The sequence below is a fragment of the Bos indicus x Bos taurus genome, chromosome 11 (assembly GCF_003369695.1).
Source record: "Bos indicus x Bos taurus breed Angus x Brahman F1 hybrid chromosome 11, Bos_hybrid_MaternalHap_v2.0, whole genome shotgun sequence".
Lineage (NCBI taxonomy): Eukaryota > Metazoa > Chordata > Mammalia > Artiodactyla > Bovidae > Bos > Bos indicus x Bos taurus.
The window spans coordinates 38,472,354-38,498,079 of record NC_040086.1 but is presented as its reverse complement, the minus strand read 5'-3'; the positions used below and the strand labels follow the sequence as shown (position 1 = coordinate 38,498,079).

General features: G+C 42.1%; 1 pseudogene; it reads left to right on the top strand.

The window, feature by feature from the left end:
- Positions 1 to 13,803: 13,803 nt before the first annotated feature.
- On the top strand, positions 13,804 to 13,970 carry LOC113901988 (annotated as a pseudogene).
- Positions 13,971 to 25,726: the final 11,756 nt, after the last annotated feature.

Here is a 25,726-nt window from a genome sequence, read left to right as displayed (position 1 = left end):
ATGTGTTGGAGAAGGAAATGGCAACCCACTCCAGTGTTCATGCCTGGAGAATCTCAGGGACAGGGGAGCCTGGTGGGCTGCCGTCTCTGGGGTCGCACAGAGTCAGACACGACTGAAGCAACTTAGCAGAGGTTAATTCTTAGATACTAAAGGACAATGGTGACTTCACTCAAACAAAATGGACTAATGTTTCTATGGTGTGATTTTAGGACATTGTTATAATTCTGTGTCCCATTCCCTACCCTAAAACTTTGTAAATTGGCCAGTGAAACTAGCTTAAGCAAATAGGAAATGTGTTGGCAGGACTCCAGGGTAGCTCAAAGAATCAAAGAGAGCTTGCCTCCCAGGCTCTTAGCAGGACAAGGTCAGTGCTGAATATCTTAGAGGAGAACAGATTGCTTGTCACCTGGGTTTTCCCAACCCCAAATGCTCCTCGTCCTCTGTCTGCAGACAGTCTCGGTCACCAGCTGTGAACACGGAACCGCAGCTGTGTTAGGGGAAGCACACTGATTGAAACTGCCCACCCTAGCCAGGCATCATAGTAACCATTTGCATGAATTGTTTTATGACAGGAGGTCCTGCTAAGGAACACGGAACTAATAAGCCTCCACAAACCAGAAGAGTTCGGGAAAGGTCAAAAGGAGACACCACATGTCCAACCACCTCCCAGCATCCTTCTCTCTGGCACCCATCTTGGCTGAACAAGGCTTGCACCACCAGGAAGGGCTCTGAGTCAGAAGGATTAGTTAAAGAACCTGGAAACTAATCCCATCACCGTAAAACCCGAGATTGCAAGCCGTATGGCAGAGCTGTTCCCCTGGGTTCCCTTACCCTACTGCTCTCCACCCAGGTGCCCTTTCCCAATAAAATCTCTTGCTTTGTCAGCAGATGTGTCTCCTCGAACAATTCATTTCCGAGTGTTAGACAAGAGCCCAGTTTCGGGCCCTGGAAGGGGTCCCCCTTCCGGCAACAGTTCTGTCATCAGAGAGGGCAGCTGCCATTTAAGAATTCACAAGGGAGAACTCAGAGGGCGTGTCTGGATCCATCACCATGGTCTGGGAACCAGGGACATGTAAAATGATGACAGTCCTCTTTTAGACTGCATGACCAGGGGCTAAGGGGAGAGGAGGAGCTTTCCTCAAAAGAAGGGGGCAAGACATGACCACTGGAAAAATTTTTGTCATCAGCTACCTCACTATGAGTATTGGGCACAGGGAGCACCAAGAACAGGTCTTTGAGGAAAATGGGCGAGAGTTTGCAAAGTCCCACTGTGCCAGACTACCATCATAACATGTACAGGAGGCCTGATGCTAGCCAAGCCATGGCCTTCTCCTACTCAACTCCAGTCTTGTAATCCTAAGGCTACACTAAAGAGCATGGGGTAACTGCCTCCAGTTTGCCAAACTCTCCCATAAAATCCCTCAGTATGGAACTTTTCTGTAAGAAGCATGCTGCCATCTGAAGCAGAGCTAAGCCTGATTCCCATTCTCTCCTCTGTCTTCAGGGTATTTCTCAGGCACACTATGATTTTTTCATTAAACAAATACATTGATTGTCTAAGATTTGAATAATAATAAATGTAAAATGTATCAATGATGGATGACAATATATTTTAAGACACAAATATGCTAAAACTAAGGATGATCCCCAAATGGGAAATCTACTCTAGGGGACAGTCCTCTCGGCTGGAGAAATCACACTCCAATTCACAGTATTCACTGAATAGAGCCCAAGGCATTCCTGACCTTTCTGGCCGCTACAACTGTTTACCACCTCCACTCAAATGCAAATGTGTGCCTGCAGAAAGAATAAAACTTTCAAAGTCCTTTGGAGAAAAGAGCCTTTGCAGCTCGATCTGCACCTTCCAGAAGCTGCTTATTTAAGGAAAAGGGGCAGTCCTCTTGTGGGCCAGATCAGATAAATCACCCCAGCCTTCAAACAAAGCAATCCCATACACAGACTGCTCACAGCCTGTATGAGCATTGAATATCATCGCCGACTGCCAGTCTTATGGATGTTTCCAGACTGCATGCATGCTAAATAGCTTCGGTCTGACTCTTTGCAACCCTATGGACCATAGCCCACCAGTCTCTTCTGTCCATGGGAGTCTCCAGGCAAGAATACTGGAGTGAGTTGCCATGCCCTCCTTCAGGGGATCTTCCCAACCCAGGAATCGAACTCGAATCTCATGTCTCCCACTCTGGCAGGCGGATTTTTTAGCCACTAGTGCCACCTGGGAGGCCCAGACTGGCCAAATCCAATTTAAAAATGTGGTATAAACTGTGTAAAAATGAAAAGCAAATGCATCATCTGTCTCCAAAATCAGCTTCTCTTCCTGACTTCCATGTAGTTGCCAATGAAAATACTATTTTCTCTATATCCCAGGCTTTGGACCCCACCTCCTGATACCTTCTTTCTCAGTCCCTGCATGTAGTCACAAAGCCTAGCAGTTTTTCATCCACGGTTTTTCCTAGCCCATCCTTTGTGTTCCTGCCCCCTGGCACAGCTCTAGTACCATTTGGGCTGAGAGCCAAATCTGGCCCACCACCTGTTTTGGGGAAATAAAACTTTACTGGAACTCAGTCTTTCTTATATTTCCATATTATCTGGCTGCTTTCACACTATAATAGCAAAGCTGAAGGATTGAGACAGAGACTGTTGCCTCTCAAAGCCTGAAATATTTACTATGAGGCCCTTAACAGGAAATATTTGCCAACTGCTTACTCCTCTATATATATTATTGCAACAGGTCTGCCCCATTCTAATTTCTTTCTTGTTCTTTCTACTTTTTCAAGTGTCCCCTAACCAATACCCTGTAGTCAATTACTAATGGATTTTATCTCTCTCTCACACACACACTCTGTTTAAAACTTATAAAAAAAAAAAAAAAGCTTCGCATTGCCCTTAGAACAATTCCCAATGCTATGTTCTACTCGAGTGTGTGTGGCTTACCTCTCCAACTTGCCTCCCCACTCCATACTCCAGCTCCACTGGCTGTTCTTATTGTCTTCCAGTATCAAGTTCTTCCTGCTCCAGGGCCTTTGCACCTACCATTCCCCTTGAGTGGAACCATCTTCCCCATCCACTTTCATCTGGACAACAGCTCTCATCCTTCATCTCTGCATCAATGTCAACTCCTAGGAAATGAGTTCACTCTTCCTGATGAAGCTTTCTCTCACTCTGATCTCTCCTACTTTTCTAGTACCCTCTCATTTCCATCCATGGAAAGAAATTAAGCATTTATTTGTTTGCTTATTGTATTAATGTCAATCTCACTGATCATAATAGCTCCATAAGGCCAATGATTATGTACATTTTACTTATCATTCCACATCCAGCAGTGGTCAAATCATATTTTTTTAATGAATGGATGACCTTCTGTTCATTCTCAAATACAGGAGCAACCCCAAGTCCAAGGAGTGGTGGCTACACGGGCGCAGGAGGCCGAGAGGAACTACTCCATGTTCAAGGTCAGGAGGGGCGGTGGAAATATCCCTCATCCAAGGTAAGGAGCAGCAGCTGCGCTTTGCTGGAGCAGCTATGAAGAGATACCCCACATCCAAGGTAAGACAAACCCAAGTAAGACGTAGGTGTTGCGAGATGGCATCAGAGGGCAGACACACTGAAACCATAATCAGAAAACTAGTAAATCAAGTCACATAGACCACAGCCTTGTCTAACTCAATGAAACTAAGCCATGCCATGTGGGGCCACCCAAGACGGGCAGGTCATGGTGGAGAGGTCTGACAGAATGTGGTCCACTGGAGAAGGGAATGGCAAACCACTTCAGTATTCTTGTCTTGAAAACCCCATGAACAGTATGAAAAGGCAAAATGATAGGATACTGAAAGAGGAACTCCCCAGGTCAGTAGGTGCCCAATATGCTACTGGAGATCAGTGGAGAAAGAACTCCAGAAAGAATGAAGGGATGGAGCCAAAGCAAAAACAATACCCAGTTGTGGATGTGACTGGTGTTAGAAGCAAGGTCTGATGCTGTAAAGAGCAATATTGCATAGGAACCTGGAATGTTATGTCCATGGATCAAGGCAAATTGGAAGTGGTCAAACAGGAGATGGCAACAGTGAACGTCGACATTCTAAGAATCAGCGAACTAAAATGGACTGGAAAGGGTGAATTTAACTCAGATGACCATTATATCTACTACTGTGGGCAGGAATCCCTTAGAAGAAATGGTGTAGCCATCATGGTCAACAAAAGAGTTCGAAATGCAGTACTTGGATGCAATCTCAAAAATGACAGAATGATCTCTGTTCATTTCCAAGGCAAACCATTCAATATCACAGTAATCCAAGTCTATGCCCCAACCAGTAACGCTGAAGAAGCTGAAGTTGAATGGTTCTATGAAGACCTACAAGACCTTTTAGAACTAACACCCAAAAAAGCTGTCCTTTTCATTATAGGGGACTGGAATGCAAAAGTAGGAAGCCAAGAAACACCTGGAGTAACAGGCAAACTTGGCCTTAGAATATGGAATGAAGCAGGGCAAAGGCTAATAGAGTTTTGCCAAGAGAACACCCTGGTCATAGGAAACACCCTCTTCCAACAACACAAGAGAAGACTCAACACATGAACATCACCAGATGGTCAACACCGAAATCAGATTGATTATATTCTTTGCAGCCAAAGATGGAGAAGCTCTATATAGTCAACAAAAACAAGACCAGGAGCTGACTGTGGCTCAGATCATGAACATCTTATTGCCACATTCAGACTTAAATTGAAGAAAGTAGGTAAAACCACTAGACCATTCAGGTATGACCTAAATCAAATCCCTTATGATTATACAGTGGAGGTGAGAAATAGATTTAAGGGCCTAGATCTGATAGATAGAGTGCTTGATGAACTATGGAATGAGGTTCATGACATTCTACAGGAGACAAGGATCAAGACCATCTCCATGGAAAAGAAATGCACAAAAGCAAAATGGCTGTCTGGGGAGGCCTTACAAATAGCTGTGAAAAGAAGAGAAGGGAAAAGCAAAGGAGAAAAGGAAAGATATAAGCATCTGAATGCAGAGTTCCAAAGAATAGCAAGGAGAAATAAGAAAATCTTCCTCAGCAATCAATGCAAAGAAATAGAGGAAGACAACTGAATGGGAAAGACTAGAGATCTCTTCAAGAAAATTAGAGATACCAAGGGAACATTTCATGCAAAGATGGGCTCAATAAAGGACAGAAATGGTGTGGACCTAACAGAAGCCAAAGATATTAAGAAGAGGTGGCAAGAATACACAGAGGAACTATACAAAAAAGATCTTCATGACCAAGATAATCACGATGGTGTGATCACTCAACTAGAGCCAGACATCCTGGAATGCGAAGTCAAGTGAGCCTTAGAAAGCATCACTATGAACAAAGCTAGTGGAGGTGATGGAATTCCAGTTGAGCTATTTCAAATCCTAAAAGATGATGCTGTGAAAGTGCTGCACCCAATATGCCAGCAAATATGGAAAACTCAGCAGTGGCCACAGGACTGGAAAAGGGCAGTTTTCATTCCAATCCCAAAGAAAGGCAATGCCAAAGAATGCTCAAACTACCACACAGTTGCACTCAACTCACACGCTGATAAAGTAATGCTCAAAATTCTCCAAGCCAGGCTTCAGCAATACGTGAACCATGAACTTCCAGATGTTCAAGCTGGTTTTAGAAAAGGCAGGGGAACCAGAGATCAAATTGCCAACATCTGCTGGATCATCAAAAAAGCAAGAGAGTTCCAGAAAAACGTCTAATTCTGCTTTATTGACTATGCCAAAGCCTTTGAGTGTGTGGGTCACAATAAACTGTGGAAAATTCTGAAAGAGATGAGAATACCAGACCACCTGACCTGCCTCCTGAGAAACGTATATGCAGGTCAGGAAGCACCAGTTAGAACTGGACATGGAACAACAGACTGGTTCCAAATAGGAAAAGGAGTTCGTCAAGGCTCTATATTGTCACCCTGTTTATTTAACTTCTATGCAGAGTACATCATGGGAAACGCTGGGCTGGAAGAAACACAAGCTGGAATCAAGATTGCCGGGAGAAATATCAATAACCTCAGATATGCAGATGACACCACCCTTATGGCAGAAAGTGAAGAGGATCTAAAGAGCCTCTTGATGAAAGTGAAAGAGGAGAGTGAAAACGTTAGCTTAAAGCTCAACATTCAGAAAACAAAGATCATGGGGTCCGGTCCCATCACTTCATGGGAAATAGATGGGGAAACAGTGGAAACAGTGGCAGACTTTATGTTTTGGGCTCCAAAATCACTGCAGATGGTGACTGCAGCCGTGAAATTAAATGATGCTTACTCCTTGGAAGGAAAGTTATGACCAACCTAGATAGCATATTCAAAAGCAGAGACATTACTTTGCCAACAAAGGTCCATCTAGTCAAGGCTATGGTTTTTCCAGTGGTCATGTATGGATGTGAGAGTTGGACTGTGAAGAAAGCTGAGCGCCGAAGAATTGATGCTTTTGAACTGTGGTGTTGGAGAAGACTCTTCAGAGTCCCTTGGACTGCAAGGAGATCCAACCAGTCCATTCTAAAGGAGATCAGTCCGGGGTGTTCTTTGGAAGGACTGATGCTAAAGCTGAAACTCCAGTACTTTGGCCACCTCATGTGAAGGGTTGACTCATTGGAAAAGACTCTGATGCTGGGAGGGATTGGGGGCAGGAGGAGAAGGGGATGACAGAGGATGAGATGACTGGATGGCATCACCGACTCAATGGACGTGAATTTGAGTGAACTGCGGGAGTTGGTGATGGACAGGGAGGCCTGGCGTGCTGGGATTCATGGGGTTGCAAAGAGTCAGACATGACTGAGTGACTGAACTGAACTGAATGTCTCTTTGGCCTGGTACACTCTGGTTCTATTCCATTTTCCAGTCCTAGTTGGATGCCTCACTCCAGATAAACTGAGATAACCAGCATTTCCCACATATACCCTTTTTCACTTTCCTCATCCCTCTCCTTCACTGGCTTCTCTATCATTTTTGCTTAGGAAAATCTTTCTCTTCCAGGCTGAATTCATGCAATTATCCTAGGATGCTGTGTAATAATTAAAATAGTTTGAATAATATAAAATAAAGGCATATTTCATAAGGATGCTTCCTGAAACAATCTTTAATATAGTTTCATACTCTCATGCCAAAGTATACAATTCAACAAAAGAAACTCTCTGCAGGAAGGCTATGATACATTCCTGATTCTCTGATAGGCTTCACTTAGGAACAAATTTTAGAGTGTAGATGGATGACTCACATAACCTTCAGATTGTTTTCCATTAATATTTTTTCTCTCAGCTTCAGTTTGGAAAGTAATTGAGTACTAATGAGTACTGACAGGTACCTTTACTCTGTTTCAGTTAAACTGAGCTGGGGAATAGAATTGATAACTTTGTGTGAAATCTGAGGATCCTGACTGAGACTCATGCCAAAGAACAAAGAAGGCGAACTCACATTCAGTGATAATTCGGTGATAAGAAAGTGCATCCTTATGTCAAACTCGATGAGGTGCTATACCAAGGATATGGCAACCTGTCTACTGAACGCTTTTAACTCTTCATCGTAAAACTTTACCATCTGCATAAAAGAGAATGCTCAGGGCCTATTGCCTATTGTCTACATTCAGTTTTTTAGAAGAGATAGCAAATTATCCCCCCAAAAGTTAAAGAGGAGTGAGGCTACAACACATTTCTGTTGCGCGTGTACTTGTCCCCTCCCTTGTTTCACATAAAGAGTGTTGTTTCTGAGTTGTTTACTCATAATGACCTTGTTTTTGGCAAGAATCCAAAGCATTTCTTTTGTGTTGCTGCTAATCGACAGCTTCCTGTTACATATGCAGTTGTAATTGTAGGATTCAAGTATAGGGATGTATACACAAATATATGCATACCCAAATTTTGTTCTCCCTCATAGTTTCTTTATGTCAAGTGGCTTTATTCAAACCATTTATGACTCTGTTGAACCCGACAAGAGCCACGACAGCTTCAGCATGCCTCCAGTCTCTTCCAGTGACATTCACTATGAATCAGTACCCTAATCAGTGCCTCAACAAACTCTTTGCCCTCACATCCAGTACTTTGACATGAAAACATTAGACAAATAATATTGAGCTCCTACTGTGTAGCAGGCATCTTGCTAGGGATTATTAAAAAGAGAACATTTCTGACCTCAGTTACTAATGGAAGCTTATACAGGTGGGCCATAAGTTTTTTCCTTTGGGATGATTTTGTTTGCTTCCTCCTGTACAATATTATGGACCTCTGTCCATAGTTCTTCAGGCACTCTGTTTACTAGATCTAATCCCTTGAATCTATTCGTCACTTCCACTGTATGTTCAGCTAGAAAAGACTCTTGAGAGTTCCTTGGAAAGCAAGGAGATCAAACCAGTCAATCCTAAAGGAAATCAACCCTGAATACTCTTTGGAAGTACTGATGTTGAAACTGAAGCTCCAATACTTTGGCCACCTGATGTGAACAGCTGACTCACTGGAAAAAAACCCTGATGATGGGCAAGATTGAAGGCAGAAGGAGAGGATGACAGAGGATGAGATGTTTGGATGGCATCACCGATTCAATGGATAAGAACTTGGGCAAACTCCAGGAGATGGTGACGGACAGGGAAGGCTGGCATGCAACAGTCCATAGGGTCGGGAAGAGTTGGACATGACTTAGCTACTGAACAATAACAGAAGTCACACTTATAAACATAAATAAACACAAGTAAATAACATTTATATACGTAAGTAACATTCTTATTGAATCAGCCACTATTTTAAGCACTTTAACTGTACTGTGTCATTTGGTCTTTTAAAAAAACAAAAATCCCTAAGGAAGGTGATATTATCTATTATTTATACAGAAGGAAACTGACATTTAAAGAGATTAAGTAATATGCCCAAAGGCACTCCTCTAGAAAGTGGTAGAGGCAGGATTCAAACCCACATGCTTCAAGGCTGGCACATTTAACCCTCTTGCTATTTAAGACACCATGTTTGGTCATGCAGTTTGCACACACTCAACTCAAAGGAGCAAGTTCAAATGAACTATACCCTATACAATCCCATACAGCAGCATGAAGCACACCACCGTATTTCCTTGAACTATCCTTTTCTACTGTCCAAAACAAAAATAAACATAAAGATGAAGGGAAATGAAATAGACAAATTCCTAGGAAGACATAAAATACTGAAACCAACAAAAATAAATAGAAAACCTGAATAGACATAATAAATAAGGAGATAGAGTCAGTAATTTTTAAATTGTCTACAAAAAAATTCTAAGCCCGATTGTCTTTATTGATAAATTCTACAAAACCTTTGTAGAAGAAAACTAACATGTCATAAAATTTCCAAAGAAGAGAGAACACTTCCAACTCATTCTTTGATACCAAAAGCACAAGCTATAAGAGTGAAAAATATAATTGCTGCAAAGGGTACCATCAAGAAAGTAAAAACATAACCACAGAATGGGAAAAATATTTGGAAATTAAATAACTGGTAAGGGAACTAGTGAGCATAATATAAAAAATCCCTTACAACTCAATAATAAAAAGACAACCCAATTTTAAAATGGTCAAAAGATTTAAAAAGACATTTCTCCAAAGAAGACATGCCTGAACAGGCAACAGGCATATAAAAAGATGTTCAACATCATTATTCATAGAGAAATGCTAATCAAAACCACAAAGAGATTTCACCTCACACCCACTAGGATGGCTATAATAAAGACAATAACAACTGCTGATGAGGATGTGGGGTATTTGGGACCCTCATACATTGTGGGAATATAAAATATGTGCAGCCAATTTGGAAAACTGTCTGGCAGTTTCTCAAAGATTAAATATAGAGTTAACTCAGCAATTCCAGTCCTAATTATACATGCGAGAAAAATGAAAGCATACCTCTACACACAAACATAGTATTCTCCATAATGGCCAGAAAGTAGAAACAACCCAAAGGCCACGGAGTGATAAATGTATAGATACAATATGGTATATCCTGACGTTGGAATGTTATTTGTTAATACAAAGAAATGAAGTATTGATACATGCTACAACATGGATGAACATTTTAAACCTTATGCTAAAGGGGTCAAACCCAGGTCTCCTGCATTGCAGGCAGATTCTTTACTATCTGAGCCACAAGGGAAGCCCAAGAATACTGGAGTGGGTAGCCTATCCCTTCTCCAGGGGATCTTCCCGACCCAGGAGTTGAACCTGGAGGAGGTGAGCTACCAGGGAAACCCTAAGTTAATTAAGCCAGCCTCAAAGGGCCATATATTGTATGATTTCACTACATGAAATGCCCAGATTATAGCTCAGATGGTGAAGAATCTGCCTGCAATGCAGAAGACCCAGGTTCAATAACTGGCTCAGAATGATCCCCTGGAGAAGGGAACGGCTACCTACTCCAGTATTCTTATCTGGAGAATCCCATGGACAGCGGAACCTGGCGGGCTACAGTCCATGGGATCACAAAGAGTCAGACACGACTGAGCAACTAAAACTTTCATAGTGACAGAAAGTAGACTTGTGATTTCCTAAGGCTGGTGGGATTGAGGGAAATAGGCAGTGATTGCCAACAAGTACACGTTTCTTTTGGGTTTGAAATATTCTAAAATATTCTACATACTTGGACAAAAATATACTAAAATTGACGGTGGCAATGACTGCTCTGAATATACTAAAAAAAAATATTGAATTGTATACTTTAAATGGGTGAATTGTAAGATCTATGAATTATAATTGAACAGAGTTTTTACTAAAAATTGATGTAGAAAGGGTGGGATGGAGGGAGAAAAGAATGGCGGGGGGCAAAGTTCTCTTTAAATATGGAACATTAAGTAACATTCATTTCAGTCAGTTCAGTTCAGTCGGCCAGTCGTGTCCGACTTTTTGCGACCCCATGAATTGCAGCATGCCAGGCATTAATCTCTTCCCACATGCCAACAAAATACTGAGAAAAAAAATTTTTTTAAGCATAATCTCTTTTTTAAAAGAGATGACAAATAACATGGGAGAAAAGACTACAGCCAAGGGGAGATGTCAACACAATTTTGAATGCTGGAAAAGTAGATGCATGAATGTCATCCTGACATAGCAGACTCAAAAAAGCTGAAAACCAAGCTTATATGGGAAGACAAGATGGAATATTTGCATGCCAGAAAGGACCAGAAAGTCTCAGAAATGGAATGCATTGGTTACTTCTGAAGACCGTGCTATGGGATGAGACTGAAAATAGGAGTGTTGGTTGAAAGTTTATGTAAGGAGGCATTAAGTTCCCTTCCTACACCCATGGAATTAGGCAACACACCCCATCACCACCTCTATGCCTTCCCTGACTCTGCTGCTGCAATGGGAGAAAGACAGGTGGTTTTCCTTCTGCATAGGAAGTGGGTTTCAGACTCTAGGTTCAGGACGTAGGCTCTGGACTCAGAGACCCAAGACATGGATGCAGGAGGATTGAGACGATCAACTAAAAACCGGGGAATGTAATCAAATCCATGGAAAAATAAAGTATAAGAATCTCACATAAAGTAAAACAAAGTGACAAAATGATGGTAAGTAAGAAAGAAAAGAACATTGGAGGATTAATTCAGATGGTCAAACATTAAAATTATAAGAGTTCTAAGCATGAGTGGGTGAAAAATGAGATGAGGAAAAAATGGAAGGAAGATTATTTAAAAAAAAAATAATGCAAGAAAATTTTCTACAACTTGAATGTGCTTCTAAATGGATAGGATGTGTCAGGTATCCTGAAGAATGCCCATCATTGCAAAATTTCATAATACTAGAATTCTGGAAGAGTACTTTCTGCAAATTTCTAAGGGAAATTCTGTCCAAGACAGATTTCTATACTTAACAAAATGACTGGTCAAGTGTGAGGGTAGAATGTAGACCAAGGAAGAGGAATCATGTAAACCACGAGGTCAGGATTCAACACAGGAGAGAAACAAACAAAATTCCCAGAATGATGGTGAAGGGGAGCCTCTGGGTGACAGCTGGGCTGCAGACCTAGAGAACAATTGGAGCAGATGGAAACAGAGGGTAGGAGAATTCTGAAAGGCTTATCTCCAAGGCTAATGGGCAGGGGTAGGGAGAGCAAGACATTACTTGAAGTGATGACCTTATAGAAAGAAGGGCTCAGCCTTCAGGAGTTTAGGGGTGAGCTAAATAGATAAGAAAAACAGAGCAACTTAATAGCTCTAGAGCAAATAAAAGGCACTATAAGAAAAGAAGAGTAAATTTAGAGGTTGTTGTTGTTCAGTCACTAAGTCGTGTCTGACTCTCTGCGACCCCATGGATTGCAGCACACCAGGCTTCCCTGTCCTTCACTATCCGGTGGTGTCTGCTCAGACTCACATCCATTGAGTCAAGGATGCCATCCAACCATCTCATCCTCTGTCACCCTCTTCTCCTCCTGCCCTCCAACTTTCCCAGCATCAGGGTCTTTTCTAATGAGTCAGTTCTTCACATCAGGTGGACAAAGTATTGGAGCTACAGCATCAGTCCTTCCAATGAATATTCAGGACTGATTTCCTTTAGGATTGACTGGTCTGATCTTGCAGATTTAGAGGTATATAATCATAATTTTGGGGTCCTTCTAAGATACTTGGTAGATCACTTTTTCTCCTTCCCACCTAAGTTTTGAATAATTTGATAAATAAAACTAAGAAATTCAGGGGAAAGATAAAATACCACTTTTATTCTTTATGATAAAGGTTGATTTGGCTAAAGTAGTTTAGTTGGGAGAACCAAATGGACTGAACACTAGATTGGGCATATTTTCTCACCCAGCAAGGGCAGTGCTCCACAGAGTGCTTGTTCCTTGGTAATGAACAGTTTCCAGTGGGGCAGAAGGAAAAATAACTGATCCAAATTTACCAACCAAATCAAGCTACTCCTTCTCCCTTAGAGAGAAGGAAATGACTAACTGAGTTGGGCAGAGAGAACAGAGAAATCGCACCTCAAGGAAGAAAACTTCAGGAGTGGGGAACAGGCTTCCCTCCTGACATTAACAATGCCAACGTGAAGAGTGATTTCACCAGAAACTATAACAGGGCAATGTAAGAAGGGTAAGGGAGTGCAGACATTTATGACAGAGGTGGCGTTAGAGAGCTAAATCCCCATTCTCAAAAGAGAACTGCAATAGCTGGTATGAAAATGAAAAGCCAAGAAATGATAGAACATATTAAGAGGCAGTAAGCAGCCAAAGAAATAGCCGAAAACAGCTCTAAGAGTAGAATGTGGCAGCCTTGGAGAAAGGGCTGGGTGGGGAGATGCAGAGCAGAGAACTCCTACTCTTTCAATGTGAACTTGTCTGTCATGCTGTTGAACTTTAAGATTTTGGGTTAGGTTGAATCAACGAAATTGCCAATATTTGACTATGTATGGCCTTAAAATGGCCATCCCATGTACACGAACATACATTTGCATAATTCAATCTAAAATGTTAAGAGAAACTCAATTTTAGAAACTTTTCTAATGGGAGGCAAAGGAATGTGATCCTTGGAGAACTTTCTCTGCCCCTCTTTCTCTGGTTTGTGTGCCTCTCCCTGGAACCCCCTCACCCCCATTGATGTACCTATGTGTGTGGTTCTACAGCATTGTCATCATCTGACCTGGTCTCCTCTACACTGGTTGTGACTATTTTGAGAGGATGACTCTTTTTATAAGGGAAGCCACACAGCAGCGAGCCCAAAGCAGCTGCAGTATTTTCTAAATGACATAACCTGTGTTAACAACCTTTGTTGGGTCTTGGACCCAAAGCTTCCTTTCCCAGGTGTTCATAGTAACTCCTTATGGCTTCTGGACCTTCTGGCTAAGATCAAGTGTAGTATCTTCTTAACAGTTTAATATAATAACCCCTTAGTAGACTATCATAGGATTTTTCACAGAATCTACATCAAGCTCACTACTTGCAGTTTGTAGAATCTGTTATAGTCTCCTTTTTTTAACAGAAAACTGTTTTCCCATCGAGGCTTCCCAGGTGGCTCATTGGTAAAGAACCCACCTTGCCAATGCAGGAGACACAGAGGAGGAAATGGCAACCCACTCCAATATTCTTTCCTGGAAAATCCCAAGGACAGAGGAACCTGGTGGGCTATAGTCCATGGGGTCGCAAAGAATCAGACATGACTGAGCAAGCACACACACATTTTTCCATTCAGCTTCTCACCACAGTCCACGTTACATATTTGGAAGTTCTCTCAACAGTTGGAGTGATGTGTGTGCACCAGGAGACCTGATCTCTCTTAGGTGCTCTGGAGGCCAAATAACGGAGCAATTTAGTTCTCAGACTCAGATGGCCAGGGTATAAATTATGTTCCTTCCCTCCCCCTAATTACATGAAACATAAATAGTTTCACCTTCATAAGTTTATGATTCCTAATATCTAAATAAGATAGTGCCTAAAACCACAGAGTTACTGTACAAATTCAATGAGATGATGCAGGAAGCATTCAGATATGTCACTGTTACTCTCTGACATGGGTTTCCTCCAGTCTGGACTTCTATTTCCCTTTCATTGATGGATGTTCTATGATTTTCAATCCAAAGATCATTCTTTGTTGCCAAAATAATGGTGAAAGAAGGAGAAAAAGCTCTGTTTTTTTTTTTTTTTTTTGGAATTATTGGTATACACAAAAGAAAAACTCCAGGTAACAGGCCCATTTCCCACCTCTGCCTTGTGGAGTTACTCTTAACCTAATTTTATTGGGTTTGTTGCCCTGAACATTTCTTACTAGCTCATGGGAATTGAAGTCTCCACAACATTGTTCCCACAGGGTTTGCCTATTACCCCTGGCTCCAAGGGCTCACTTCCCTCTATAAGTATACTTCTGAAATGACAACTCATCAGAGAGTCCAGTGTAGCCACCCTGGTTTTTCTAAGCACCCATTTATACCTCTCACTGGGTGTCTGCATTTGTGCAGATGAATACCATGGCTTTGAAAGCTCCTCATCCCTCCAGGTACCTGCTTTTATCTGAATTCCAGGACCCAGAGTCTCAGCCTTACCAGGTCCAGCTTTCCTCCCTGGTTCTCACTGCCTCAGCGAGTCTCACAAGACTCTTCTCACTCACCACTACCCTCTCTTGGCTAGAATTAGATCTCAAGCAGTGATTTTACTACTTACTGACTTTCTAAATAAGCTGGGAAATAATAGGTAATCAGAAAAACCCTATTTGTGTGAAGGTGTTTGGGGAAATGTACAGTACAAATGCGTAAGTACCAGTTTTCACTCAAAGAAGCAACTCTAATAATGAGACTTTCTGACAGCCTATTTAGCCAGCAAAGGAGAGAATGTTTGGTGCCCTGAATAACTTCTTGGCATCCTTTAAATCATGATCTTTACCCAAATGGCCACTTCATCTAAATGAGAACCATCTTGGTGATGAGATGAGAAGATGCAAGTCCTCTGCTAGCATCCCTTTCCTCGGAGCCTCTGTTTCTCAACTGTAAATGAAGGTGCTGAAATGGGTGATCCCAAAGGTCTCATCACTATGAAAGTTTGGGGATTTTAAGTAGACTGAGGGTTTAATAGACTGAGGATTTTTCCTGATAGCTAATGTTTGACCTAATTAGACAGTAAAAACTCTGCTTGCAATGCAGGAAACCTGGGTTTGATCCCTGGCTTGGAAAGATCTCCTGGAGAAAGAAATGGCAATCCACTCTAGTATTCTTGCCTGGAAAATCCTGTGGACAGAGGAGCCTGGTGGGCCACAGTCCATGGGGTTGCAAAGAGTTGGACATGACTGAGCGACTAACACTTTCACTTACTTTAAAGAAAATATTATGTCAAAGAAGCATATTAGATTCCCGTATCAAGAAATATGTAAACATCCCATCTCTTTCCATGTTTCCTTTTATATATTCATGAAGTTCTCTTTTTCTAAGTATTCATTTTTTTGCACTGAGGCCCTCGCCAAGCCTGTTTTTCATCTATTGTTCTATTTCCCCAGTAGATGGCAGCCGGTCACAACTTTCAATTACCTTCTTCCTACAAACTCAGGGCAGACAATCCAGAAAATAAACACAGAGTGAAGAGAATGGGGTGGGGGGAAGGCATTTATCAAACACAGATAAATAAAAATAAATTTATATTAAGCATGCACCCAAAATATTTATTGAGTTTTCTAAAATTTAAATAACAAATTAGGTTCTACATATTAATATAAATTATGTCATAAACTAGAGTGTTTGATAGACATTTCAGAATGTTGTATGTTAGAATTGAGTGCAACCCTTCAGAATTATGAAGCTATGGGATTATGGTTGATCCAAGTGATGCTGTCACATTGCTATTTTAAAAACATTTAGAAAACCATTTTCTGGAGGATACTTCCAGGATCAGTTTCTAGCCTACAAGAGAAAAACAGTCTCAATGCCCCCTTTTTGACAATTCTTCCCCAATAGCATCATCTTCCTTGATAATCCTTAAATTTAAGAGTTGTTTTTAATCCCCTTGGAAAAGTTATTCCCAAATATTCCACACTCAATGAAGTTTGACCATCGATTTTTAATTATTTTGGAAAGAACAGAATTCAGCATCCTACTACCAAATTTTCAGCCCACGTGCTCTGTCTCCCAGCTGGCTGTTTTGGCCTTGGTGGGTAGAGCATGGTCCATATTGTAGGAGGGTTTATTCTGGAACTCTGGCAAGCAACGAAGCCAGATTGAAAAGGCTTCTAGAATTGTGAAACATGAACCCTTACAAATTTAGACCTTCTGAGAAATTTAAGATGGTGAGCAAAGATCTCAGAGCCTCAGGTCATAAAGAACCAGTTCCTGCTTCAAGCCTGGCAATGGATTAGGAACCCCAGTGCCATCAGCATAGGCCTTACCAGGACTGGTCTTCCTGTCCTTAGCCTACATGCAGAGCTCCTAAAAAGGCCCAGCTACTTGATACCCTTGGAGCCAGAACCATCCATAGTCATCTGAAAGTGAAGTGAAAGTGAAAGTTGCTCAGTCTTTGCAAGCCCATAGACTATAGCCCACCAGGATCCTCTGTCCATGGAATTCTCCAGGCCAGAATACTGGAGTGGGTAGCCGTTCCCTTCTCCAGGGGATCTTCCCAACCCAGGGATCGAACCCAGGTATCCCTCACTGCAGGAGGATTCTTTACCATCTGAGTCCTTATTTGAAGGCTTTCCTATTTCCCTACTGGAACAAAAGCCCTGTCCTGAACTATTTCTCTGTGAATCCATCCCTGGCTCTTTCAACATAGCCAGCCCATGCTGAAAGTGCATAGGCATGCATGCATGCTAAGTCACCTTGAATTGTGTCTGACTATTTGCAACCCTATGGAACACAGCCCTCCAGGCTCCTCTGTCTATGGAATTCTCCAGGCAAGAATACTGGAGTGGGTTGCCTTGCCCTTCTCCAGGGAATCTTCCCAACCCAGGGATCAAAGCCGAGTCTGTTATGTCTCCTGCATTGGCAGGTGGGTTCTTTACCACTAGTGCCCCCTGGGAAGCTGGAAAGTACACAAGGAAGATGCACAAACACTACCATCTGGCCCAACCAGTAGCCCCCACCTCAGATACTACTGACCTGTCCTATTCTTCTCATATCTCCTCAAGTATTGTGTTCCCTGACCTTTACACTCCAACTCTCAAAGTCTACCTTGGGCTCTGCTTACCATGGGGCCCTTCTTTCCCCACCACTGTCAGCTTCTGTAACTCTCTGGGTTTGGGTTCCTCCAGGTATGAGATGGGCTCCTCTTGGCCCATCCTCAACCTAGGAACTCCCTGTTCTCTGAGAGGAGAAAGGATCAAATACCTGGCTCTGATGCCCTCATTTCTCACCACTGAGATCTTAGAGGATAGGGAACATGAACACTTCAGTGGATTATACTCTGAAACCACTGGGTTGAGTTAACATAAAGGCTGGTTGCATGATCTTCTAGACCTCTAGTGACATGAGCAATTATGTTTCCTAGTTACTAAATCTAGTTTGATTCAAGTTTTCACTAGTTGGCTCCTTCAACTCCCTGTGGTGGTTGCAGCCTCACCCACAGGCCACCACGAAGTTCACAGCCCTGAAGCTCTGCAGGTTTATAGGCGCAGTTTCGTGGCTTCCTACGGATGTGAGGATACTCACTGCAGTTAAATGGTGGGAGAACTAGGCCATCTGACTCCCAGGTTAGGTTTCCTTGGGCAAACCTTCACTGACCCTGAGTTGCTCTAATTTTAACCTTCAATGTGTTTTTTCCACAGCCTGAAAATTCTCTGCTATAGGAACTTACAAGTTAGTATAACAATGACAATTCTATCAACATCCTATAACTCTATAGTAATAATCCTAATATTTATTATTTACTATGTGTTCGCCCCTATTCTTAGCACTCTTTTTTATTATTTAATACTGTAAACAACTCTAGGGGTTGGTATGATTATTATCCCCATTTTTAAGAAGAAAAGGTTGTGATATAAGCCACAAACCAGAGAGAAAAACAAATATTCCTATTTCAGATTCATCCACACAGGTTTGTGACTCAAATGAGCTGTTTAGTCCATAAAGAGGCCTCAGGTTTACAGCAGTGGCCCAGGCAGATCTTTTGGCAGGAGCTACAGAGCCCAAATGAAGAGAAACTAAACTCTTGAATGTGAAAGAGAGTGAAAAAGCTGGTTTAAAACTCAACATTCAAAAAACTAAGATCACGGCATCAGGTTCCACAACTTCATAGCAAAGAGATGGGGAAAAAGTGGAAACAGTGGCAGATTTCATTTTCTTGGGCTCCAAAATCACTATAGATGGTGACTGCAGCCATAATATTAAAAGATGCTTGCTCCTTGGAAGAAAAGCCATGACAAATTTAGAGAGCATGTTAAAAAGTAGAAACATTACTTTGCCAACAAAGGTCTGCATAGTCAAAGCTATGGTTTTTTCAGTAGTCATGTATAGATGTGAGAGTTGGACCATAAAGAAGGCTGAGCACTGAAGAATTGATGCCTTCGAACTGTGGTGCTATAGAAGACTCTTGAGAGTCCCTTGGACTGCAAGGAGATTAGATCAATCAATCCTAAGGGAAATCAACCCTGAATATTCACTGGAAGGACTAATGCTGAAGCTGAAGCTCCAAAACTTTGTCCAACCTGTTTCGAAGAGCCAACTCATTGGAGAAGACCCTGATGCTGGGAAAGGTTGAGTGGCAGAAGAAGGAGCCACAGAGGATGGATGTAATGGTTAGATGGCATCACCAACTCAATGGACATGAGCTTAAGCAAACTCCAGGAGATAGTAAAGGACAGGGAAGCCTAGCATGCTGCACTTGATGGAGATGCAAAGAGTCGGACAGGGCTTAGTGACTAAACAACAACAGAGCCCAAGGGGAGGTGCTTGGCCCGTGGGGGACACTATCCCCAAACTTCTCTCAGAGATTTCCAACCAGGGCTTTTAGGAGTAACCTTACATGGGTAAGGCTAGCTTCCAAACGGGCTTTGGAACACAGAAGAGAAAGGATCTAAGAATCATATGGTATCTGAAATAGGCCTTGTACTGAGGGGTTCCCAGCATGTAGAACTTTCAGTGCAGATACCAGGATGATTCCAGGAAAACCAGGATGAACCACTCTATCTTTCAAAGAAATCCAGCTCTACTTTAATACTACCAGAGACTCCAGGGGCCTCCTGTCTTCCCTCAAAGGTCACAAGACTCCTAATTTCATTGGCTTCCATCTTCCTCCAACACTCAAACAGGGATGAGGTCTATATATCAAATTCCATGTCGCCTGTTGATGGGTTTCCTAGCTGGTCTTAGTACAAAGGATGAAAATCTCTTGCTTCCTGCCAACAGTAAACCAGTGGAACTTATTACCACCACCACCCGCCCTCCCCCCCAACCCAAATAGAATTGGAATAACTTTTTTATTTAAGTTTGGATGCAAAGGAGTTCAGAACATGCTACTACAAAATACGGCACTTTGGCATATTGATTATTCCGAGTTAAAGGTTTTGAAAAAGTGTACATGTAAGAAAGATTCTCTGATCTTTATTTTTCTTCCTGAAAGTGGGAGATAAAATTCCCATGTGAAAATTGCCCTCCCTGTACAAGGAGGAAGATACATTCTAGGGAGTCAGGAATAACTCTCATTTTCCTTTGTATTTTGGTTACTTTTCCACAATAGCCACATTTTGTTCAACTTGAGCACTTAAGCCTAGTCACCACTTTGGATCTTCTTTGTTCTTGTAAGGGCTATGTACATATTGAATATAAGTAAAATTTGTATCCTTTTCCCCTGTTAATCTGTCTTATATCAGTCCCAGCTGGAGACCCTAGAAGGGTGGAGGAAATTTTTACCTTCCCCACAAATGAGCTAATGAAATTCAGATCGCTAAAGGACTAGAAACATAAAGATGGGTGAAGGAAGGAAGTGATGTCACCCTATGAAAGTCCCACAGGCCTCTATCAGCGTAAAATTGTAGCCCTGTGGACCATAGGTCTGAGTCAGCAAAACAATTCTTGTATTCAGCAATTATTATGGGTGTTTAGGGAGAAAACAATGAACAAATAATCCTGACTAACATAAATATATGACTGAAACACTTCAAAAAAAGAAAACCAATTAGTTATAGCCAAGTGATTTTTTTAATCCTTTCTTCCATTTTTGCCAAATTTAAAATACAAGCACCAAGAAGAAAGATGATTCCAGTTTATGATTTTCTTATCTTCTTCTTGTACTTGTCAGACTTCAAATGGCACATCTTCCTGAGGTTGCTGCTGCTGCTGCTAAGTCGCTTCAGTCGTATCCGACTCTGTGCAACCCCATAGACAGCCACCCACCAGGCTCCCTGTCCCTGGGATTCTCCAGGCAAGAACACTGGAGTGGGTTGCCATTTCCTTCTCCAATGCATGAAAGTGAAAAGTGAAAGTGAAGTCACTCAGTTGTGTCCGACTCCTAGCAACCCCATGGACTGCAGCCTACCAGGCCCCTCCGTCCATGGGATTTTCGAGGCAAGAGTACTGGAGTGGGTTGCCAGGCACAAAATGTTCTGTTGGATAAGGGACTCACCAAGGATTTGCCTCCTGGTGAGCCAGGACTGGCCATTTAGTAAAGCCTACCACCCAAGTCTCACCCAGCTGCAGTTTCAGACAATTGCCCTGACCATACTCAAACCCATCTTCCAGCTGCTGAGTTCTGGTTTTGAACTGTTTTTAGTCCCTGCCTTTAGCCCCTACAGACATGATATTTAAACCTCTTCCATCATCAATATTTTAGCTACAAGACTTTGGCTTGTTCTTTGGGTTCCTGGGATCCTCCATGGGCTTTGATAGGAAATCACAGCCCCAGCCTTGACCCCTCAGAACCTAATCCACTCTCCAGTTACCTAGATGGGCAACACTGGCCTCTCCTATATGGAGTCAGGCCTGAGATTCAGACAATCTAGAATCTGGTACTAACTCTTTAACCCCACGGGCCTCTGTATTTCCAGATTAAAATAAAGGCAGTCTCTGCCCTTTCCCACCTCTTAGGCTGGGGACTCCTCAGAACAACTTCATAAACCCATGAGGTAGACTGTTAGGATTCTAAATACATCATTCTACCCAACATTGCCCTTGACCACATTTAAAAATAGGCCCAGTGACTTCCAACTTAAAAAAAAAAAAAAAAAAACAGACAAGGAAAGCAATTAGAAGGATTTAGGTAAATACTTTGAACAGTTAAAGAAAAGTAATGTCTAAAACTAATTCCCAATCTTTATTTGTATTCACATTTCTAGCCTAGAACCAACAAGTAGTATAACATTAGGAAACCACCAATAAACCTCATTTAGTATAATAAAATAATAGTCATCATCTTTACTCCAAAAGAGAAAAGGTAGTGGAGACATTACTGCCTAGCAGATGGCTAAACAGGATTAGTAGAAATCATCCAGGCAATTCCAGTTTTCTAATATCAGTGAAACCATGTCCTTACTCAGCAGTTTCTCCAGAAGCGTCTGAGCCAGACTTTCGGTATCGTAGAGGTCTGGTTTTGTAATATTGCTCGAGTTCCCAGGTTCAGAAATACGCTACCTGGTGGAAAGGGTCCTCATCCAGGCAACGAGGCGAGCTTTCGGATGAAATACCCTTTGTGTCCTCCAGTGCCTCTTGCATTTGCTGTGTCTCCCTTACATCTCTCTGGGATAAAATAATTCCATCTTTTAAATAAAATACATTTGCTGAATCCTGCCCCGAAGAAACTTGCACTGTCCTATTTATTTTAATAGTCCTGGGCTCTACTAATGAATATTGACCAGCAGAGATTAAACAGGAACCCTCTTTCTAGAAAAGCTGTGCTTTATCCACTAAATACATGTGAATTTATGATGATCTTGCCTCTCCTTGTGCCCAGTGACTAATCAAGTTTGAGACAGTGGCTGTCAAATGCTAGGAAAGGAATGATTTATGTGAAGGATATTTTTGGTCTCTGATATACCCAGCTTCAGAGAGAATAAAAGAAGTCATTACTGTATCAGGATTGTGATGACCAGCAGTTTCTAACAATGGAATTGCCCTCCTACAATGATCTAGTCTAGTAACTGAAAGCATTACTTCCATTTTTGCTTTCACATCCTGCTCCTGTACAGGTTTGTATTTACATTTTGTATTTGTAGATTTGTGTTTACATTTGTAAATACAGATTTGTGTTTATATTTGTTTCAGCTGCAACATTTATTCAGTTGTCAGTTATCCTTCCCTGAGATCTTATTGAAGCTGGGAACCATGGAAATAAGTGATAATCTCAGTAAAGAACCAGCTACTGGGCCCAGCAGATGATATGTGATGTACCGGCTTGCCCCCCTCTCAGAAACAGCAACTCAGGAACATTCTGGTCATCTGTGGAGGAAACCCATCCCCTGTCTATAACCCTATCCCATTCTTCTCACTTGGTACTGTAAATCGTAGTAGGTGAATAGAAATTTCAGGCTGATATATATGAACCGGGTTTACAATATTGCCTTTTTAGAAAGAAAAAGGCAGGAGGGAGGGTGGGGGAGAGTTGAGTAGGGGAGGCGGGACTGATTTTTATTTTTATTATTTTTTTGTATTGGTTTTGCCATATATCAACATGCATCTGCCACGGGTGTACACGTGTTCCCCATCCTGAACCCCCCTCCCACCTTCCTCTCATTACCATCCCTCTGGGTCATCCCAGCGCACCAGCCCCAAGCTTCCTGTATCCTGCATCAAACCTGGAATGGCGATTCATTTCTTATATGATATTATACATACCCAGGATGTGTAATTCAGAACTACAATTATGTCAACCTGTAAGCTTTAGAAATCCCAGTAACTTGCTTAATGTTGGTGACTATATATTGGCTTATTTTATCACAGAGATAATTTAATCAACTAGCCAGATCTGAAAGACTGGCATGGATCACAGTGCAAAAAGACTTCTGACTTTTTGTGACCTTGCTTCATTGGATCTTCTGCTACCCCTGAGAGTTGTTTCACATGGATCTAAGAATAGTATCACCATTTTCCATCTCCTCCAAGTTCTGATGCTCTTATGGTATCAATTCTGCCCCAGGTAACTGATAGAGTACCCTCTAGCCATCCACTCTCCAGTTCCTCAGATGGGCCCTGGGCACACACTTCTCTCCATTTCCTACCCTATCCCACTTGTAGACCCAAACGTTGACTCCTATAAGTAGATTTTTCTGAGAACTTGTTCAATGGATCTTCAGTGATGTACTTGGAAATGGAGGCAAAATTCCTCCAAGCCTTTAGATTCCCGAGGAGTGAGGAATTCAAAGAGCAGATATTCAGATCTCAAGGTAACAGACGGAAATTGTTTTCATTTTACCCCCTTCCTCTCATGTTCTGCTCCTCCTATCTCCCATCAGGTATCCAGGGCCTTCAAGCTGCCTCCACAGCTCTGCTGTTGCTGCTACTGCTAAGTCACTTCAGTCGTGCCTGACTCTTCGAGACCCCATAGACGGCAGCCCACCAGGCTCCCCCGTCCCTGGGATTCTCCAGGCAATAACACAGGAGTGGGGTTGCCATTTCCTTCTCCAATGCATGAAAGTGAAAAGTGAAAGTGAAGTCGCTCAGTCGTGTCTGACTCTTAGCGACCCCATGCACTGCAGCCTACCAGGCTCCTCCATCCATAGGATTTTCCAGGCAAGAGTACTGGAGTGGGGTGCCATTGCCTTCTCCGCCACAGCTCTGCAGCCTCTCTCAATACTGTTTGCTTCCCCATGAAAAGCCCCATTCTTTTCTCTTACCCCAACAACCCTGCTCAAAACGTCCACCAGCGAGAATCATGGTGATTAGGCTGTGACACTCAACTATAACAGATAAATTTAACACAAAGGGAATTCACATAGATAGGAAGCTCCAGGGCAAATGAACTCCAAGAATAGCTGGGTCCCGGGGTTTAGACACTGTTTTCAGAAATCTATCTCCATTGCTCAGCAATTCCTTTTTGGTCTTAACTTCATTTTAAGGTGCTATCTCCCTGTGTTATAACAAACAGCACTGCCGGCACTCTGTTGTTTACACAGCTTGTGTTCTCAGTAATTCCAATAAAAATCCCAAGCTGGACTTTGCTTGGCCGAGCTTAATTACGTATTATCCCTGAACTATTTACCAAGGTCAAGTGGATTATGTTCTAATTTGTCATCCTGGGGTCATATACCCACCTGAAAGAACTTGTAGTGGGCTCCCCACTGGAAATAGGGGCTTTGTTACCATAAGCAGATAGGTCAAGAGGCAAATTTGGGAAAATACAACTATAGCTATGCTAACAGTCCACAGATGAAATGGATTCATTAAATTAGATTAAGTTAATACTAATCAAAATGCCTCAGCCCAGATAAACAGGCCTGCAATGGAGAAATATCCTCCATTAATAACAGGCTAGTAGGAATCAGGGTCTTCTAGAACCATTCTAATCATTTTTCCTGCAATAGGCTATTTGCTGCAGCCATATCTAACTCCCTCAAAAGGGAATTAGAAGAGCAATATGTAGAGTATTCATACTGAAATTGGTCCTACTTGGCATCATTGTCTAAAGCAACAATATTCACATTGTTTTTAAGCACCAGGATTTCTTCAAATAAAATATATGTAAAATTCCAAATATAAAATAGATGAACATGAGCTGCTCCATTTATAGCTAAGAGTTGAGGTGATGAAGAGGTAGAGGGGCAGACACTTTCCCTGGGATGTGACATGGGGGCCCAGCCCTTTACCACTTGCTGTCCCAGGGAGGTACATCCTGGGAACCCCTGGGGTTCTTGAGAGAACAATTTGAAAATGATATCCAGATCTGGACACCAGTCTTTTGATTATGAATGGGCTCAGGGGGTAAAGAATTTGCCTGCAATGCAGGAGACCTGAGTTTCCTGGGTCAGGAAGATCCCCTGGAGAAGGGAGAGGCTACCCACTCTAGTATTCTGACCTGCAGAATTCCATGGGCTGTATAGTCCATGGGGTCACAAAGAGTCAGACATGACTGAGTGACTTTCACACACTAAGCTAGTAAAGAATTTACCTGCCAATGCAGGAGACCCGGGTTTAATACCTGGATCAGAAAGATCACCTAGAGAAGGAAATGGCAACCCACTCCAGTATTTTTGCCTGGTAATTCCCATGGACAGAGGAACCTGGGGTCATAAAGTGTTGGACACGACTTAGCAACTAAACAACAATTTAGTTTTCTTATTGTAACTAACTGTAAAGGAGACCATTTAAGATAAGTAAATAATAAAATAATAACATATTAAGACACTT